This window comes from Phalacrocorax carbo, chromosome 3 (genome assembly GCF_963921805.1).
Source record: "Phalacrocorax carbo chromosome 3, bPhaCar2.1, whole genome shotgun sequence".
NCBI lineage: Eukaryota > Metazoa > Chordata > Aves > Suliformes > Phalacrocoracidae > Phalacrocorax > Phalacrocorax carbo.
In genome coordinates, this window is record NC_087515.1 from 86348 (window position 1) to 101421 (window position 15074).

Consider the following 15074-nt stretch of genomic DNA (forward strand, 5'->3'; position numbering starts at 1 on the left):
TGAATCCAGAGATCTGGGTAAAATGCTTGAAGTAGCTTGGCATGAAGGAGACCAGAGGAATCAACCCTAGCTGAACACCTGGTTACACTGAAGCTAGGGAATGAAGAAATAGAATTTTTGGTAGATACGGGAGCCACTTCTTTGGTATTGAATACACGTAAAGAGAAAGTTGATCATAAACCAGTAGGTGTTGTTAGTGCGACAGGGCAAAGAAAAATTAGCCTTTCTTAGAGCCATTAAAGTTTAAATTGGAGAAGCAATGGGCAACTCACCAGTTTCTGTATATGCCTGAATGTCCACTGCCTCTGTTATGATGAGATCTATTAAGTAAATTAGATGCTCGAGTAACTTTTAAAGATGGAGAGATTAAATTACTAATACCAGAACAGAATCAAAAGCCACAGAGGCGAGAGCGTTTATGTTACAGGATTCCTCCAGGGAGGAACAGGTTCCCGAAGAAGTGGAAAACGTAGTAATTCCTTTGGTTTGAGCGAGCGGAGCTCCGGAGCGACCTAAGCGGGCAGAGCCGGTAAAAGTAACCTTAAAGCCTGGAGCCAAGCCGGTAAGACAAAAACAATACCGTATTAAGCGAGAGGCTCGAAAAGGATTAGAGAAGTTAATTATAAATTTTTTTCAGAATATGAGCTCTTAATAGAATGTGAATCAGAATATAGTACTCCTGTGCCGCCAGTAAAGAAATCTAGAGGCAAAGAGTATTAGCTGGTTCACGATTTAAGGGCTATATCTCAGGTGGTCCAAGATCTACATCCGGTAGTAGCTAATCCATACACTTTACTGACCTCTTTTAAAGGAGGAGCATAAATGGTTTACTGTACTAGATTTGAAGGATGCCTTCTTTTGCATACCTCCAGGCATAAAAAGTCAAAGCCTATTTGCTTTGGAATGGGAAAGCCCCACCACAGAATGAAAGACACAGCTAACATGGACCGTACTTCCACAAGGATTTAAAATTAGTCCTACGATATTTGGGACTCAGCTGGCAAGAAAAAAAATTAGAAATATAGAAATGTCTAGAAAAAACAGAACCCAGGGAGAGGCATATTGTTACAGAATGCAGACGACATTCTGATAGTGGCAGAAAGTAAAGAATAATGTTTTGAAATTTTTAAATTTTCTGGGCCAAGGAAGATGCGGAGTTTCCAGAAACAAAACCCAAATAGGAGAAGCAACAGCCATTTATTTAGGATTCGAAATATCTCAAAGACAAAGACAATTAGAAAGTGAAAAGAAAGAAACTATTTGTCAAATTCCCGAACCTTGCGGCCCGAAGGAACTGAGAGCTTCTCTGAAAATAGTGAAATAGCGTCAGCTCTGGATTCTGAACTACAGACTGTATGTAAAACCATTATATGAGGCACTGAAAGAATCAAAGGATAAATATTTAACCTGGACGCCCGGATGCCAAACGGCATTCAAAGAACTGAAAAGAGCCTCAGTGATGGCCCCTGCATTAGGCCTACCCGATTTCGCTAAACCTTTTGAGCTGTTTGTCCACGAAAGACAACATTTAGCCCTTGGAGTGCTGACACAGCGACTGGGAACCTGGAAGAGACCCGTGGGCTACTTCTCCAAACAACTCGACCACGTGAGTAAAAGATGGCCTGGATGTTTACGGGCAGTGGCAACAGCAGCGCTGCCGATCCAGGAAGCCCCAAAGTTAACAATGGGACAAAAGATGACAGTATGTGTCCCGCACATAGCGGTGACTGTTTTAGAACAAAAGGGGGGTCGTTGGCTATCCCTTAGCAGAATGTTGAAATATCAAGTTGTTCTGTTAGAACAAGACCATGTGGAATCGAAGGCTACTGCTATACTGAATCCTGCTATGTTTTTAACAACAGAAAACCTTACGGACAATTTCGAACACGATCGCTTGCTAACTATTGAACAAGTCTATTCCAGCAGACCAGGCCTGAGACACAAACCTCTGGGAAAATCCTGATCTGGAGTTGTTTACAGATGGAAGCAGCTCTGGGCGAGAAGAGAATGGCCGGATATGCTGTCGTTATCACCGCCGAGGGAATGGAGTCAGGGGCGCTGCCTGCGAACACCTCAGCACAGAAAGCAGTATTGGTAGCGTTGAAGCGAGCTCTGCGAATGGCAGAAGGACGAAGGATAAATATCTAGACTGATTCCAAACATGCATTTGGTGTGATCCACGATCATGGAGCTACTGGGAAGGAAAAAGGACTGCCATCAGCCCAAGAATCATTGATACAGCATAAAGAAGACATTCTCCAACTTCCGGAAGACGTGCAGAAACCAAAAGAAGTGGCGGTAAAGCGTTGCAAAGCTCATCAATTCGGCCAGACGGCTGTAAACATAAGCAAACGATTGACAGATAAAGCTGCAAAGAGGACTGCAGAGCAAGGTATCCTTGCACTAGTACCAGTAAAACAGATCGGAATTCCAAAGTTGAAACCGAGATTATTATAATAAATTGGATGAGCAATTAGCAGAACAATTGGAAGCATCACAAAACACAGAGAGATGGTAGGTAACACCAGAAAAACAAGTAATAATAATAACAACCCCACAAGTTATGACAGAACTTGCAAAAGAAAAGCATGAGCAAACACATTAGGGTGTAGATGCTACGGTTTTGAGTTTAAAAGCATCTGTAGCGTGTGTAGGCATGACAAGAATAATTAAACCCATGGTAGCTAAGTGTCCAATCTGTCCTAGAAATAATCCCCTGAACCAAAGGAAACCACCTTTAGGAGTAACAAAACAAAAAATTCTCCCGGAAATTATTAGCAAATTAAGTTCTCTGAGTTACCCAGACAAAATAGATATAGCAGTATTTGTTAGTGATGATGGACAAATTTTCTAGTTGGCCAGAAGCTTTCTCGTGCTGCACCAACAAAGCTAGAGTAGTAGTTAAAATGTTGCTGAAAGAAATAATACCAAGATTTAGAGTGCCAACAGGAATGTCCTCTGGGAGAGGACCACATTTTTTTGCAGAGGTAGTTCAACAAATTAATAAAATTTTGGGTATAAAATGGAACCTGCATATGCCCTAGAGACCACAATCAAGTGAAAATTTTGAGAAGATGAACCAAACACTGAAGTGACATAGTGGAATATTATTGATCTAAGATGGAAGTATTGAGAAAATGATTATTTCAAAACTTCCAAAGGGGGGAAATGTAACCAAAGCGATGAAATCAACCAACCAGAGACGGTGTTCCATTACGGGAACATGGAGCATACGAATCAGCGCATCTGTCGATCTGCATTTTAGTCCCTAGGCGATCGTTAATGTCAGCAGAACAACAGACAACGTGCTTCTGTCAGAAAAGGATGACAAAACGCGCTTTCGTGTAGCGCACTGAGAAAACTAGCCAAGACTGCCAAGATTAAGAGCCAAGAAGGTAAAAGGCAATTCTGGCAGGGGGAGATCGCAACCACCGACTCACGGACCACCACCGAGCCTGCGCAGTGATTTACATACGGAACGAGCCAGTTTGTACCGATCAGTAGACAGGACGATAACGACTATATACGAGTATGTAAAATTTTGATCTACAAATTGCACGGGAAAGGTGTGTGAGGTACGCACGCCAGGAGGAGCGATCCCCCGTGCATCTGGCGCCGTGAATAAAGAACGCCTGCTCTTTAATACTAGATTGGTGTTGAATAGATATTTCCGATTTTACCGCTTTTTTCGGTAACACAGGGAGTCAGACCAAGAGAGCCAGAGAAAGACACAATACCGACCGGCTACAGGACAGAGCAGGAGGAATGAAAAAAAACGGAGCCAGAGCCAGGCAGAGAGAGGCGGAGAAAGAACAAGTAGCCACAGGCTACAGGACAGAGAGAGGGAGGCCTGAAAAGACGGGGAGGCAGGGAGCCACTCAGAGCGAGATGGAGAAAGAAGGTGTGGGGGGGCGCAAAAAAAAAAACCTAAAAATAATTTTGCAGCAGGTAAGGAAAGAGAGGGGGCCAGGGGGGAGAGACAGGGAGGGCCCAGGACGCACAAGAGAGGCAACGGGGCCCCAGTGGCCCAGGACTCACCGCGACTCTCGCTCTCAGCGCTGCTGGCACAATTTAGCCGTTCAGATGCTTCTTTCCCCTCCTCTCCTCCCTGCCTCTTCTGCAGCTCCAGACTCTAGGCCATCCTCCACCTGAAGAGAATACAAGGGTGTCTTACAGCTCTTACGAGATGAGGCTTCCTAGGCACGTAGCCTAGCTCGCTCGTGCCGGAGCTGGGGGCAGGAGCACGGGGGGGCAAGGGGGGCCAGGGGAGGCTGAGGGGGAGCTCTGGTGAGCTGGGGAGTCGGCTATCTTCTGCACCCTGGGCAGGGGGAAAAGGTCGTCATCCTCCTCCTCCTCCTCCTCCTCCTTTCCCTCTTCCCTTCTATCAGCTCCTGGGTAACTCCTGGGGCTGCCCTCACCCGCTCGCCTTTAGCATACCAGAAGCCTGCCTCGGCAGGTCGTTTGAAGCTTCCCATACCACCAGCCCCAGTAGTGCAGGCACACAAGGAGACACCCCTGCACCCACCAAAGGGGCTCGCTCACCTCGCCGGCAGCCCTAGGCCTCACCCGACACAGGGAATCGTGTCCGACACACCACCACGCTGCAGCAGGAGCGGAGGAGGCCTTTCCTTACCAGGAAGCAGCAACGAGCACGGCGGCATCACCTCGCAGGCACCGCAGCATCGCAGGGCTGTCACCTGCGGAGAGAGCAATGGGGATCACAGGGACGCCACCGCGCGTGCGCGGCTCCCGGGCTCAGTACCCAACTCTGGTCGCTGGGCAGCAGCATTATCTGAATTACTCTTCTCGATTAATACCATCCAGAAACCGTAACTTGGCTGCATCCACAGAGCTTCTATTCCTCTGCACCTTTCCCCCTCGCAGCCCCGGCAGCACCGTTCATTGCCTCTGCACCAAACAGCAAAGCGTCTCGAGCATTTCAGTCCTTTCCTCTCGACTGCTTAAAAAAATCTGGTGCTTGCTACTGTCCATGCCACTGCCCGCCCACCCCCATGCCCGAGGGAGGAGAAGCAGCACAGCAAACCTGGGGAACAAGGTTGGGTCCCCCACCCCCGCAGAATAAGCCCCAGGAACTGCTTGTAGGCATGTGGCATCAGGGTTGTGATAGGGTTTTGTTGTGGTTTTCTTTTTTTCCCCTGCCTTCTTTACATAATGTAATAATTGGGGTTGCTTTTCCAAACTACTGAGTTCTGTGGGGACTTTTTGTGCTTTTGCCCTACAAAAAATGGTCATTTTCACTTTCCGTTTTGTGCATGAGAATGGTTGGTGGGTGCTTTTAGGTGGTTGTTCCTTCCCCACCACCACCCTTTTTTTCCTTTCCAGCTGCACAAATCCAGCTGAGTTGGCTTTCCCAGAAGCCCCAAGTGGTTTTCTTTCCACCAGAATTCTTTCTGTTTTTTTCACCCCCCATTGCAGACCCAGAGTCAGGGGGTTTGAGGTATTTTTGTGCCCAGGCAGCAGCTCCCAGGCTGCATAAGCAGCCCCACAGGGGGAAGTCCCCGTTTGAGGGAATCGGCCCCAAATTGGGATGGGAAAGTGAAGACAAGGGAAAAAAAAACCTGAATAACCTGAAAAAGAACACCTACTCCAGCCCACCAAGCACCGGTCACCTTGCCTGACTCACCTCCAGGGCCCAGATCACGCTCGGCTCATCGCTTAGCACCCTCAGATCACACACAAAAAAAGAGTAAAACCCATAATGGAGCCCTATAGCCACCAGTCACATCTTCCCTCCAGTACTACGCACAGACTCACCTTCTTCCAGCGCTCCCCTGGGCTCTCCTCCGTTGCCCTGCACGACTCATCCACCTGCACCGGGAAAAACAGTGTTACTGAACAAGTCACCTGGAGGCACAGCAACAGCTTAACCATTCCACAGCTCTTGCGCCCCCGTAGGAATACCATCTAGAGCCCAACTACAGCCTGCCGTTAAAGGAAATGCGTTAAATCAAACGTTAAGCCCTCGCACGTACAAGCCGGAACAGCAAACACACGGCACGCTCGCGCACCCAGGGCGCAGCCCGACGGAGGTCCACGGGCACCTCGCCGGTTTGATGCGGAGCCGCCCAGCATCCCTGCGAGCACAGCTGCAGGCGCAACAGCAGTTTCACCTACACCCATCCCAGCGCGCAGCGCTTCTGAAGCTTTAAGCTGAAAGCCCTACCTTGACCCTTGGCCACACTAGAAGCGAGCCGTGGCTAGGACTCCACAGAAACACAGCAACACAAATTGCACACCCACAGCGGCGACAGCCTTGCAGCTATTTAGACCAGGAACAACAGAGAAAAGTAAAACAGCTTCATCACCCGCACAGGAAAAGCGGCAGACGGAGACAAAGGGTCAGCATTCACAGCCCTTACAGAACACAGGCGTTCTCTCTCCTTCCACTCCTAAACCCATCCCCACTTAGGTCTAAATATCGCAGCCCTGCTGGGGCAATATCGAGAGCGGGGAACAAGAGCCCTGCCGCCCGCCGTTTGTGCGGCAGGACACAAAAACAGAGGGACATGTTTTGCCACACACAACCCTGAATCTCCTGAAAATTTATGTTTACCAAAAATAGCCATTTGGAACATATTCCCAAAAACATTCGGCAATGAAACGCTTACGTGTTTGACACCCGCACATTTTTGGGGAACTTGCTATTTGCTTCCTGGTTTTGCTGGTCTTCCCTCAGAAGTTCTACCTGCAGCCAAGTTATTCCCACCCGCCCGACCGGTTCAAGCGTTCACCTTCCTGGTATTACCAGCACATTGACACAGGTGAGGAACTTAACTGCTCTTCTAAAACTATCCAAATGACAATTACAGCCCTGAAAGAGGAGTGGAAGAGAAGAAAAGGAGAGATCAGGCAGCAAAAATGCCCTGCAGGCTGCTGCCAGCCAACACTGCACTCTTTTGTTAAAGCCACCCCACCCCCCCAAACGCAAAAATAAACCCCATGACTTTGTGGAGTGCGGTTTTTTCTTCTTTTCAGCAGTCCTTCTGGAGCTCATCCCTGTCTCAGCATCTTGTCTTGTCAGAGCATGAAGATGCAGATGATCTGTATCCCGATGACATCTGCATGGGATGAATACATTTTCAGAAAACGCCCGACTGAGCCATTTGCCACAGTCACGAGACTCACGACATGACACACGAGGTGGGCCCAGAGTTTTAAGGCAAAAATACCTCCCCCGCCCCCCACCCGAGATCTTTCAGGCTCCAGACCTGCCATCTCCCCGCACCAAACCTCCCCGGCCAAAGGGTTTCAGGTGGCCCAAAACACAGTACACAGAAAATAAACGGGGAAAGCCCTACATTGTGCAAAAGCGAACGATGCCCGACCAGGGCTTCTCTGCGGGGCCCGGGCTCGGCACGGAGCCCCCCCCCGGCACGAGCACGGGCCCGGGCCGGTCACGGAGCCCCCCCCTCCCCCGCCCGGCCCCGGGCCCGGCACGGAGGAGCCAGCCCCCCCCTCCCCCGCCCGGCCCCGGGCCCGGCACGGAGGAGCCAGCCCCCCCCTCCCCCGCCCGGCCCCGGGCCCGGCACGGAGGAGCCAGCCCCCCCCTCCCCCGCCCGGCCCCGGGCCCGGCACGGAGGAGCCAGCCCCCCCCTCCCCCGCCCGGCCCCGGGCCCGGCACGGAGGAGCCAGCCCCCCCCTCCCCCGCCCGGCCCCGGGCCCGGCACGGAGGAGCCAGCCCCCCCCTCCCCCGCCCGGCCCCGGGCCCGGCACGGAGGAGCCAGCCCCCCCCTCCCCCGCCCGGCCCCGGGCCCGGCACGGAGGAGCCAGCCCCCCCCTCCCCCGCCCGGCCCCGGGCCCGGCACGGAGGAGCCAGCCCCCGCCTCACCCGCCCGGCCCCGGGCCCGGCACGGAGGAGCCAGCCCCCCCCTCCCCCGCCCGGCCCCGGGCCCGGCACGGAGGAGCCAGCCCCCCCCTCCCCCGCCCGGCCCCGGGCCCGGCACGGAGGAGCCAGCCCCCCCCTCCCCCGCCCGGCCCCGGGCCCGGCACGGAGGAGCCAGCCCCCCCCTCCCCCGCCCGGCCCCGGGCCCGGCACGGAGGAGCCAGCCCCCCCCTCCCCCGCCCGGCCCCGGGCCCGGCACGGAGGAGCCAGCCCCCCCCTCCCCCGCCCGGCCCCGGGCCCGGCACGGAGGAGCCAGCCCCCCCCTCCCCCGCCCGGCCCCGGGCCCGGCACGGAGGAGCCAGCCCCCCCCTCCCCCGCCCGGCCCCGGGCCCGGCACGGAGGAGCCAGCCCCCCCCTCACCCGCCCGGCCCCGGGCCCGGCGCGACGGAGGCGTCCCCCGCCCCGCCCGGCCCCGGGCCCGGCGCGACGGAGCTCCTCCCGCCCGGCACCGAGCCCGGCCCAGGCCCGGCGCGACGGAGCCCCCCCCGCCCGGCCCAGGGTCGGGCCCGCACGGAGCCCCCCCCACCCCCGGCCCACAAGGAGCCCCCACCGCTGCCCGAACTCACCCACCAGCGCTCTCCGGCCCCCGGCTACGGCCGCGCTGCTCTCTCAGGCGGCTGCCGCAGACGAGGATCGGGAGCCGCCAGGCCTCCAGGAGTCCCGAGGGGATGCCGGCCACCGCAGGGGATGGCTGCCTGCGGCCGGACTGCCGCGGCGCTCCCCGCCCAGCTCCGAGCAGTCTCCGCCGGCCACGGGCTTCCCACGCCGGGCCGCAGAGGGGCCCCGGCACCGCAAAGAGACCCCTCGCGACCCGGCCGCCCCACGCACCTCTCCCACCTCCGCTCCGCCGCGCACGCGCCACCGGAAGCCCGGGCCCCGCGGGGCGGCCCTTAGAGGGCGGCCGGAAGGACCGGCCCCCACCGGCCCCGCCCCCGCGCCGGACCGCCCCCGCGCCCAGCCGGTGAGCGCCAGCGCCCCCTGCTGGCCGGGCCGCGCTCAGCTCGCGAGGGCGCCGAGGGCCGGGCGGGGCGGGACGCGCCGGCTCGGGGCCGGCTCCTTTCGGGGCGAGCGGGCGAGCGAGAGACCCCTGCGGGCCCCGGTCACGGCCGGGCAGAGCCGCGCGCCCTCCGGGAGCGGCTGAACGGGGCTGCCGCTCGTGACACGTACCGAGCCGTCCGCGACGGGAGCGAGCAGAGGAGGAAGGGGCCGGCGGCCGCGGGGCCCTGCCCGCAGGCACGGGGGGGGGGTGCGGGCTGGGGCCCGTGGGGCCGCCCTGCTGGGCCGCTGCCCTGCGCCGCACCGCGCTGGGGGCTGGGGCCCGACCGGCGCCGGGGGACCGGGGGCAGCCACGAGCAGGGGGCCTGAGCTTAGCCACGGCCTGCAAAACACCCCGCAGCGTGAGACGCTGCGAGGCCAAGGTGGTCCTTGGCAATGGGGGCGCCTGGGCTCGGCCTCCGCCGTACCCGTCCTGGGTCTGCGTGGCGTTCCAGGGGAACGGTGTTCTCCTTGTGCGGAAGGTGGGCTGGCCGTTCGGCCGTGCCCCGGCCGTTACCGATACTGCCAGAGGCGCTCGCACGCTCTGGCCCGTTACTGCTGCGGGACCGCGCCGTAGCCGAAAGAAGAGGTGTTGTGTTTTCTCACAGAAAAGCCTCCTACGGTCAGTGGAAGAAATAACCTCCTTCCGTGGCACTGACTCTTTTCATCCAGTCCATAGCCGGCTTTCGGCTTTTGTCTTTACAGCATTCAGTTTGCTTTCTGCCAAGCTTTCTACCTGCTGTGAAACATTTGGATGTTTTTTTCCTGTTGCTTTTTTTCCCCCCTACTTGCTCCACAGCTCCCACACCAACCACCCAGCGCGGCTCGCCTTTCAGCCCCCAGACCCAGGAGCCTTGCCCTGGGACGGCCCGTACATGTCAGCAGAGTTGTTCCAGCTCTCACCCTGTCCCTACCCAGCTGAGGACGTCTGTGTCCGTGGGAGACACCCAGACACTGCCCCTGCAGCGTGGCAGTCCCCTGCCCCGTCAGTGAAAACTGCGGCAATATCGGCTAAGTTTAAAAGCGTCGGCAGGAGGTGCAGAATACGTAAATAAAGCGGCGGTTGGCTGCCGGGTACGGGTGCGATATAAATACATTTTGTTTACAGGCCTTCGTGCCTATTCAGCGTTGAACGGCACCGCAGCCCACCCACCCCGGGGCTCACGGGGCTCGGAGAAGGGTCTCTCCAAGGGCACAACCTAAGGCAGCGCAGGAAGCCCAGCTGCCACGCTCCCAGTCGCTACGGGACGCTTGCTTACAGCTACACCGACGAGGGTGCGGATGAGGCTGGAACTAGCAGAAATGCTGACTCTTCTGGCCTTTTATTTGCGGAAGGCACAGCGCGCGAGCCTCGGCGGCTCACAGGAGAAGCGTGCGGCGCTGCCGGACTCTCATTCTCAGCTCACGTACTACTGCCAAAGCTCCTGCCCTGTGCTGTGCCAGATGCCGGCTGGCGTGAGCACCTGGGCTCCTGAGGGACCCCCTTGTCCTGAGAGCCAGAGGTACTCGCTTCCCTTTGCATGAGGCCTGTAGGAGATAGACCCTGCAATTTAAAAAATCTGTATCAAACGTGGCAGACTCAAAGGGGGGCATTTTAAAAAAGGCAGGTTTGTTTTCTTTTTTAACTTTACGATCTACAGCCTAGCAAAGAGATCCCTTTCAGTGTCAGTCGCTTGGCCTTCTCCCCTACTGACGAGGTCCCAGCCTCCCGGTGAGATCTCGCTGGAGATATTCTCAGTTTCCCTCAGGTACGGGGCTGCCCTGGCCCGAGGCCAGCGAAGAAGCTGACTTTGCCCGTGCCTGAATCAGCAACACGTCCAGCAGGCGACTTGCAGAGCCCAGGGAACCCTCGTAAAGAGGTCTGGGGGTGGGCCGCGCCACATCTGCGGCATCGGCCGTGGGAGAGGACCGGCGCAGTAAAGCAGGTGGGTGAAACCGCGGTCCGCGCCAGTACGTGCTGCTGCCTGGGGCATGGCTTTGCTGCAGGTCAAGTCAGATGCTCTCTGTAAGAGTCAGTCAGGGCAAAGGCAGCAGCAGATGTCTTTTCTGCTCATTTTAACAAAGGCTGGACGGAGCCCCTAGAGGAAGGCACTACGCGTCTTGCTGGGTCTGTTTGCCTGCCTTCTCGTAAGCCGTCGCGGAAACTTGCACGAGCAAAGCCTGTGCAAGCTGATGACAGCCACGCACGGTTGAAGAGGGAGCAGACGGTGAGAGCAGAGGTGCGCGCTCAGGCTGTGCGCTGGAAGCTAATGCTAATGCTGCAAAATAAAGAGTGGATTTTCTTTTTTGGGTTTAGGTGAGCGCTAAACATGACATGTGCGTGTGTGCGTGTGTCTCTCGCAGGTTTTTGTCATACACCCCACCCCCCCGCCCCAAAAAAACCACCCGCACATGCCACGCGTTAAACAGTGGTTTTCCATTGTACTTAGACGTGCTTACATAGGTGTGTTGGTTTTTTCTTTTTTAATGCAGAAACAGCAATACGATAGATTTAATACAGCTAGCAATTAGATGGGTGTAGCTTTAGAGCGTCGGCTGTTTACAAAGCAACTGCACACCTTCTTTAACTCACAGTTTAAACAGGTAAACTTGCAGTGCATCACACGTGCTTTGTACAGTCACGGTCCACACGGCAGGCCAGATGCTTCACCCTGCCTTGTCCTTGTTCCCCCGACTCCGACGGGACCGCCGAGGCCACCCTGGGGACAGCGCCGCTTTCTAGCAGCTGGGTTGCTTGCCTGGACGCCCCACAGACAAACAGTCATTTCCCCGCTGAACCTCTTCTCAAATATTTTCCTAGCCCTGCAGGCCCCAGGTCCTTTGGTTCATATTTCCTTTTTTCCGGGCTTGATGCACAGGACCGACGATTTCCAGAAACAGAAACAGAGGCTGATTCAGTCCAGGCTAAACATTCTCTGACCTAAACCAAACTGCCTTCGAAGAGATAGCTGTACTGTAGGCACCACCTCGGGAACAGAAGTTGCCCTGTCATTAAAAAAAAAAAAAAGAAGAAAAACAAGGCATTTCAGGCTGAGGAGGCTGAACGGTGTGCTGGGGGCAGTGGGGGGTTGGAAAGAAAGTTCAGACGATTAGAGCGAGCTTGGCGTTGCAAAGCGTGCCATTATTTTTAATTCGGCAGTCAGAAGAAAATAGATTCTGACACTGATTTCCTGCGTGCTGCGGGAGTTCTCTCCTCAGCATTCCTGTGCACCATTTTACTTTTGTGTCCCGTCCGCTTCGCTTTTGTGCTGTAGCTCTCCGGTTCTAGCTACGCTTCCCACCACCCCCATTACGCTTTGACAAGCCCAGCTCTCACTGTGCTTCCCTTCCCTTCCCTTCCCTTCCCGTATGCGCGTGCAGGGAAAAGCCCGCGCGTCTGCCACTACAGGACCCGCTCTGGGGGGCAGGAGAGATGACGACGCTCCCTGACAGAGGACACAGCTGAGGGGCGGTCCGCCGGGGCCGGGGAGATGGCAGCACCTTCCCTCAGCTGCCCCATCCGAGCACAGGTGCAGGTGAGCACTGAGGAGAGACAAGCAGGCAGGAGCCGCAGAGCGAGAGAGAAAATAAAATTCACGGGTGGGTGCTACTTGCGTCTCATTTTTAGCGCAAGACATTAATTCTCAGCACATTCTTGGAGCTGCCCCTTTGGGACTCACGGAGAAGAGGGAGGTTGGCCACGCGGTGCAGCCCAGCTCTGCTTCCCCTAAATGGTTTTACTGTTCAGGTGTTGCCCTAATCTGGCCGGTACCCCCGCAAAGAGTTTGGGATTTCTGCTGCCTCTCCGGGCCAGCCACAGACCCCGACTTCATCGCAGCGAATGACCCTGCACTCGTCAGAGCGGTTGCCGAGTCACATCCCGCTGCCTTCCCTGCAGAACTGGAGACCCTTTTTCAGCCCTTGCCCCCTCTTCTCTCAGCTCGTCGCCCGTCCCTTTACCAGTGCCGGCACCGATCCTGCCTCCAGCTCGCCCTGTCCCCACCTGCGAGCGCCCAACAGGAGCTAAATGTCTCCTCAAGGATGCACGGAAGAGACGCGCAGGTAACCCAGCACAGACCCCCTGCAAACATCTTCTTTCCATTTGCTTTCCTCTCCTGACACGAAGGGATGACTTAGGAAAAGCGTACTGCTCGCATTTCACATGCACCGCTTCTACTTTCACTCTCGCTCTCCTTGGCAGTAATTAATAGCGGTGGCGGGGGGGGCTGGGGCATTCCCCCAAAGCGGCTGCGGTTACATCCGGGCGGTTGTGGCACTCCATTAGCTTTGTAATTTTTAAATCTAAATCTTCTGGAATTGTTAGTTCTGGTCAGGAATCACCCGTACCTGCAAATTTTCTTAATAGCTACGCTTGACCCCAGCCACTGTTTAACAGCTCACCTTTATTTCTCTTCATTTAAGAACCCAAAGCTTCGTTTACTGCTTGGGTTGGAAGCAGGAGCTGTCGCTGCCTCCGAACTTTCTAACAGCCCTGTTACAATTTCAGTACTACCCGCTCCCAATTTAGCTTTCCGGGTCGATTTTCATTCTAGATTCTAAAATTTCCTTATTTTGTTTCTGATCAGGAGTCATTAATGCCTGCAGTTGATTTAATAACGGCTGCATTTAGATTGAGCTATTAATGACTCGCAACTCTATTTATGGCATAAAAAAGGACTGCCTTTATTTTTTTTAATTACAGATTAGGAATAATGACTGCCTGGTTTGTTCAGTAATAGCTGCGATTAAATTGAGTCACGACTCCTCCCTAAATAATATGTGTTTATTTGCACTCTAACAATTTAACCTCCCCTTCACCGGTCAGGGGCACCGACAAGTGCCCGCGCGTACCTCCGCGCCCCCTGCGCCGGCTCCCCAGGGAGCAGCCTCGTACCCTGACCAGAGTCTGCAGCGGCCCGTTGTCGGCCCAGCTCCTCGCCCTCGAGCGGCGGATCCGCTGCTGCCCAGAGGGGACGGAAATGGCGCGGGGTAAATGATAATGTGAAATGATAAACGAATAAAATGATCTCACAAGGGGGAAGAAAACCAGCAAAGCAAAAACCAAACCCCAAACCGAACACCATACCACTAAACCGCCTCACCGCCCCCTCAGCGCCCAAAACAGCATCCCGGGAGAAAAAAAGCAAAGCAGGCCACAAGGGACCTTTCTAGTACAGATGCTGCCAAAGAGCGCCAAGCTCTGGAAGCCTTACCTCAGGCAACGCCTCCGCTTCTCTAAACGCCAGAGCACGCCTGCCCGGGGGGCTGAGACAGCCCCAGAGCTGCGACCGCCCGAGGGAACACGGGAGCCCCGGCGCCAGAGGAGCCCGGGGGCAGCGAGAGCTGCCCGAGCCCCGGCTGGGGCTCTTCGACCCCCGGGCCCCGCCCCCGCCCTTCCCACAGCGCCCCGCGAAAGGGGCGGGCCGAGCCCCCCGAGGGGTGAAGGCCCCGGGAGCCGTACGGGAGCCGCCTGGAGCTCCCGGCGCGGGAGGGGGGGGGAGAGAAAACACCCAAACCGAGCCCCCCCCCCGAGCGGAGCAAACACAGGCTCGGGCCGTTGCCGGGGGGCGGGGCCTGTCGCTACGGGGAGAGAGCCGGCACCGCCCCCCGGGCCGTTGCCAGGGGGCGGGGCCTGTCGCTAAGGGGAGAGAGCCGGCACCGCCCCCCGGGCCGTTGCCAGGGGGCGGGGCCTGTCGCTAAGGGGAGAGAGCCGGCACCGCCCCCCGGGCCGTTGCCAGGGGGCGGGGCCTGTCGCTAAGGGGAGAGAGCCGGCACCGCCCCCCGGGCCGTTGCCAGGGGGCGGGGCCTGTCGCTAAGGGGAGAGAGCCGGCACCGCCCCCCGGGCCGTTGCTAGGGGGCTGGGCCTGTCGCTAAGGGGAGAGAGCCGGCACCGCCCCCCGGGCCGTTGCCAGGGGGCGGGGCCTGTCGCTAAGGGGAGAGAGCCGGCACCGCCCCTCGGGCCGTTGCCAGGGGGCGGGGCCTGTCGCTAAGGGGAGAGAGCCGGGACCGCCCCCCGGGCCGTTGCTAGGGGGCTGGGCCTGTCGCTAAGGGGAGAGAGCCGGCACCGCCCCCCGGGCCGTTGCCAGGGGGTGGGGCCTGTCGCTAAGGGGAGAGAGCCGGCACCGCCCCCCAGGCCGTTGCCAGGGGGCGGGGCCTG

At 56.9% G+C, this 15074-nt stretch overlaps 1 long non-coding RNA gene across 2 annotated transcripts; it reads right to left on the reverse strand.

Moving 5' to 3' along the window:
- Nucleotides 1-11413: 11413 nt before the first annotated feature.
- On the reverse strand, nucleotides 11414-14415 carry LOC135312402 (uncharacterized). Of its 2 annotated transcripts, XR_010371911.1 has the most exons (3): nucleotides 14131-14415; nucleotides 13769-13877; nucleotides 11414-11923 (listed from the first exon to the last, which is right to left on the reverse strand). It is a non-coding gene; the product is annotated as an uncharacterized LOC135312402 (long non-coding RNA). The 2 variants fall into 2 exon arrangements; XR_010371910.1 differs by lacking the exon at nucleotides 14131-14415 and having other exon boundaries at nucleotides 13769-14120.
- Between the last annotated feature and the right edge of the window lie 659 nt (nucleotides 14416-15074).